The sequence below is a fragment of the Cajanus cajan genome, chromosome 8, assembly GCF_000230855.2.
Source record: "Cajanus cajan strain Asha chromosome 8, NIPB_CcT2T_4, whole genome shotgun sequence".
In the NCBI taxonomy this organism is placed as follows: domain Eukaryota; kingdom Viridiplantae; phylum Streptophyta; class Magnoliopsida; order Fabales; family Fabaceae; genus Cajanus; species Cajanus cajan.
In genome coordinates, this window is record NC_138524.1 from 47,481,635 (window position 1) to 47,487,634 (window position 6,000).

At 35.2% G+C, this 6,000-nt stretch overlaps 1 pseudogene; it reads left to right on the forward strand.

The window, feature by feature from the left end:
• Window positions 1–5,491, forward strand: part of LOC109793159 (putative 12-oxophytodienoate reductase 11) — a 43,685-nt pseudogene extending 38,194 nt beyond the window's left edge.
• Window positions 5,492–6,000: the final 509 nt, after the last annotated feature.

Here is a 6,000-nt window from a genome sequence, read left to right on the forward strand (position 1 = left end):
TCCATTTAAAAAAACAGATTTAACATCCAAGTGAAAGATTTTCCATCCATATTGAGCCGCTAATGCAACAATTAATCTAATTGTTTCATGCCTAGCAACCGGCGCAAATGTATCACCATAATCGACTCCAGCCATTTGAGAATACCCCTTCACAACAAGCCTTGCTTTGTGCTTGTGGATGGAACCATCTGGATTTAATTTTGTTCTATAAACCCATTTGACGCCAATCACATGTTTGTCCTTGGGCTTTGAAGTAAGTTCCCAAGTGCCATTTTTGTTAATCATGGCCAGCTCCTCCTTCATTGCATCTTTCCATTCTTCATGCATTGAAGCCTCTTCAAAACAAGAAGGCTCACTTACAACAAAGTTGCATTTTTCATAAATTTCAGCCAAAGACTTGGACTTTAGCATAGAAGAATCAGATTCAGCAATCTGATTTTTATTCTCATTTGCAACTTGCTCCCGGTCGAAATTGGTTGTCAACTGTTCTGTTTTTGTGCTCCTTTGAACTTCATTATTTTCCCAATTCCAGTATGCATTCTCATCAATTTGAATATCCCTGCTGATCACAATCTGTTTTGACCTCATATTGTACACCCGGTAACCTTTGGAGTTTGCAGCATAGCCTAAGAAAATCCCCATTTCAGCTTTGTCATCTAATTTGGATCTTTTTGCTGCTGCAACATGAGTATAACAAATAGATCCAAAAATCTTCAGTTGTTTGGAAGTGGGCTTCACTCCATTCCAAGCTTCAATTGGTGTTTTCTCTTGAACAGCTCTTGTTGGCAGCCTATTTAAAAGATACACGGCTGTATAAACAGCTTCAGCCCAAAAACATTTTGGCAATTTCTTTTCAGCAATTAAACATCTTGCCATCTCCATAACTGTTCTATTTTTTCTCTCAGAAACTCCATTTTGTTCAGGAGTATAACTTACTGTCAATTGATGAACAATGCCCATATCTTCACAAAATGCATTAAACTCATTAGATGTATACTCCTTCCCATTGTCAGATCTCAACATTTTAATTTTGCAGCCACTTTGAGACTCCACCATGGCTCTAAACTTTTTAAAGACATCATAAGTTTGAGCTTTGCTTGATAAAAAATACACCCATGTCATTCTTGTCAAATCATCAATAAACAGAAGAAAATATTTGCTTTGGCTAAGAGAAGGAACACTCATTGGACCACACAAATCAGTGTGAATAAGCTCCAATTTTTCTTTTGCTCGTGTGACATTTGTTGTTGAAAAAGACTTTCTATGCATTTTTCCCAATTGACAAGCATCACATAAATCATCAATAATACCCATCATAGGCATGTCTCTCACCATATCATGAGTTTGCAAAAATTTCAAAGCACCCATATTAAAGTGACCATATCTTTTGTGCCATAAAACAGAATCATCATGTTTGGAAACAAGAGCTGATTCATTCACTTGATTCAAACTGATTGGAAAGCTATTATCACACATTTCAACCTTAATAACTTCAGAATCATTTGAATCCAATATGATACAACCATTGTTTTTAAATGAAAGAGAATATCCTCTCTTCATTAGTTGAGCAACACTTAGCAAATTCTGATCCAAATCAGGAATAAATAAAACATCATGAATAAATTTAGGACCTTTGCTAGTGTGAACAGAAACAGTACCTCTTCCTTCAGCTTGTACAATATCTCCATTTCCAAGCTTAACTTTGGTTTGGACAGCCCTATCCAAAGTAGTAAAAAGACTTGAGTCCCTCGCCATGTGGTTTGTGCACCCACTATCAACATACCATACATCATTTGAACCTGAACTACTTGTTTGAGCAGCCATAAACAAGTGTTCTTCATCTTGGAGTTGCTGATCGGTGAAGTTAACTTGATGTGCATGTTATGGTTGAGATTGGTTCTGCCTGGATCTGCAATACCTTTCTCTATGTCCCCACTTCTTGCAAATGTTACATTGGATTTGAGGCTTCCCCTTATATATACCAACAATCTTTCGACAAGTGATTTGTTCTTTTGCATGTAGAACAAGGAGGAAAATGATTGTTTGCTGTAGATTCACTACTCCCATCCATCTTGGTTTTCCCCTTTTGGTCACCAGCTGTTTTATAATTTTGCTTCTTTTGATTTTTCTGACCAGCTTGCTTTCCCTTGTGTCTTGCTTGAAATGCACCTTCAGTTACATCATCCATTCTCATGGAGAATCTTTGCTCATGAGCTTGCAATTTACTGACCATTTCGGAAATGGTTAGTTTCTAATTAAGATCACATGACTCTTCAATGGCAGCAACTTTGGCTTCAAATTTTACGGGTAGACTGATCAGCATTTTTTCGACTACCTTGTGGTCATGGACCACCTCTCCATACAATCTCATTTGGTTCACCAAGTGAGACAGCTTTGAAGTGTACTCCTTGACTGATTCACTTTCCTTCATTTTCAGCATTTCAAACTCTCTTTTAAGAGTCAATAGTTTGATGGATCTCACCCGTTCATCACCGGCATACCTTTCGTTCAACTCGTCCCATATTTGTTTTGCTGTTTCCAAATGCATAATGCTTGTAAAAACATCATCTGTCAAAGCTGAATGTAAACATGAGACAGTTTTTTCCTTCTTCAAAGTCTCCTCCTCATGTTGCTTTATTTGAGCTATGGTAGGATTAGCCCTCAATGGTGGAACTTCCTTATCTTGATCTACATACTCCCATAAGCCAAAAGACTTCAAACATGATCTCATTTTGACAATCCATATGTGATAGTTTCCCCCAGAAAATTGAGGAACAGCAAATACACCATTATTCCCCAAAGCCATTTTATCACTCACTCACAAGTGTTTAATCTCTCCTCTCAATTTTTTTCAGACCCACAGCCTATAAGAACAATGCTCTCGATACCACTGTTAAGACAAGCAATGGGCAGCGGAAGCATAAAACATAAAAAACCATACAAACCATAAAACAGAGAAGAGGAAAGGTTAGGGAACAGAGCAATTTCGTATTTGCTGAACAACCATACCATTCTGCTTGTTTTTCATTCATATATAAGGCAAATACATGAAAAATGACAGCCATACATAGAGCCCATAAATGCTGTCAGTAAAACACACGTTCCCACCATCATTAAGTGTGTAGATTTGCATAAAATCAGAAACCTAACAAGATATTATCTACTGAACTAAGCAAACATAATTACAGCAGAACTTTACCCACTAATGCAAGCAACCATAATTAATTATAGCAGTAAAAACTAAATGAAAAATTTTACTGCATTAACAGAAACCCGTTGTGGATGCTGTTCATGCCAAAGGTGGTATATTCTTCTGCCAAATTTTTCATGCTGGAAGGGTTTCAGATCCAGGTACATAACTAACTTGATGACATTTTCATGCATAAATTGTATAATATTATCTATTTTGAATTACTATTTCTTGTCAATAAGAGAATATAATTGATCATATATTCATTAATTCTTTTTGCAGGTTTTAAGGCAAATGGTCAAGCTCCAATGTCATCGACCAACAAGCCATTGACACCGAAAAGTTTTGAGGCAAATGGGCAGGCTCCAATATCATTGACTAACAAGCCATTGACACCGAAAAGTAATGGCATCGAACCAAGGCCATTAAGGACAGATGAAATTCCTCATATTGTCAACGAGTTCAGACTTGCTGCAAGGAAATGCTATGAAAGCAGGTAAATCACCAACACATGTATATCTTCAAAGCAACAATGCAAGCTAGCTACCACCACCACCATATCCAACGTAACCACTATTATCATTATCATTACTTTATCATTGTTACTATTATGTAGCTTCCATCATGTACATACATACCTAGTAGTCACTACTATAATCTTTGTCAAGATAATTGTTATTGATATCATAATCATTACTATCCTCACTTTTATGTGAAGACCATCACGTATACACATTCCTTATCTCATAATTGATTTACACAAATTATCTCCTAATTATAATTATTTCCACTTATAATCTAAAGGTCATGAATTATTAATAGTTATCAATACACTTAATTGTTAATTATTTTGATTTATAATTTAAACGTTAATAATTTTTTAACGACATATACACGTGGGCACACACAGCTTATTAATTAATATACATGAGTGGTGTTGAACTTTATTATGATAGTGGAGATTTAAAACTGCGATTTTGGAAGGTCTTCAATTCCTAACCACTTTGCGGTTGTAGGGTTTGATGGAGTTGAGATTCATGCGGCACATGGTTTTCTTATTGACCAGTTTTTGAAAGATCAAGTTAACGACAAAAAAGACGAACATGGTGGATCCTTAGAGAACCGTTGTCGCTTTGCGTTAGAAGTTGTTAAAGCTGTTGTTGAAGAAATTGGGGCAAATAGAGTAGGAATGAGATTGTCACCCTTTTCGGACTACAATGAATGCAGTGACTCAAACCCTCAAGAATTGGGTCTCCACATGGCCAAATCTCTTAGCAAACATACTTTGCTTTATTGCCACATGGTTAAGCCACGGTGGGACGTTTCTGGAGTGAATAGGGAAAGTCCTTACACTCTAGCACCAATGAAGAAGGCTTTTAATGGAACTTTCATTGTTGCTGGAGGGTATGATAGAGAAGAAGGTAATAGGGCTGTGGTTGAAGGAAAAACAAATCTTGTTGCTTATAGTCGTTTGTTTTTGGCTAATCCAAACTTGCCTAAGAGATTTGAAATTGATGCACCACTCAACAAGAATAGGGACACCTTCTACACTCATGATCCAGTTGTTGGTTATTATACTGACTAGCCCTTTCTTAAAGGTGGTGCTTAAGGATCAAATGAAACCTAAGTGTATGTTTACTCATGTTTGGTTATAGGTTAATAAGTCTTGATGACACACATGTGAGAGAAATGTGAAAAGGAAAATCTTTAGGTTTCAGCCAAACATCCGTAAGTTTACTTCAACATAAAAGCTGTTCAAGCTCGATTTCTATTTTTCACCCAATAATGTAATGTAACATTGTTGCATTATAAGTTAATAAAAATGCATGTTTCCATTACTTTATTATGATAGTATTATTGTTGGATATATCATCTTGAGTGGATGGCGGCTGAGACCTCAAGTTTAATTTAATGACATTCTTATAAACTCTAGCACATTTTCCAACTTTGTCACATCTTGTGCTTTATTTGTTCTACACTTACGCTTTGTTTGGATAAGAGTTGAGATTGGAAGAAAAAAATGAAAAGGAAAGAATTAGAAAGAAAAGAAATTAGATTTTAAGTGAAATTTTATATTACTTGGATGAAATGAAATTAAGAAAAAATAAAGTAAGTGAATTTATTTTCAATTATTTTGTTATATAAAAAGTTTTTTTAAAAAAAAAAATAAAGACGAATAATAATCGTAAGACCATTACCATAACTTTACCTATGACAGCAAAGACACCGGAGCAGGGAATAGTAGCTTTGCATTGTAAAATTTATCCCATTACATAGTATCAACGGTAGGAAAGATGTTTTAGTGGGGCTAAATTTTTTTGGCCATTATCCCTTTTTTTTTTCTCATCCAAACTAGGGAAATTTACATATATACCCTCTTAATACTTTCCCATTTCTCTTATTCCTAATTCAATCTATATATACAAATAATTGGTTACCATAATTGTATTTACTTTAAAAAGAAATCAACAGTAAACAATTAATGTAACGTCTTTAAAATGTAATTTATTTTATCTTCTTAATAGATTTAGTTAATTGGGACTTTAACATAAATAAAGATGTTTACATACGGATTCATTTGGATTGTGAGGGTGTAGTTCTAGGGTTAAGTGTTGGGTTTGGACTCTAAAAGTTCAACTTGATATTTTAGCCAAATAAGAATAGTAAGTATTTTGAGGGATTAGAGGGGAGACACTTCAGTATTATATTTTTCCTTTTTGATTCTTAGAGAGAACTAGCAAAGGAGCTCTACCAGAGAACCTTGAGGAGTAGTGTTCGGATACGTGAAACCACACCCTTTGCATATTAGA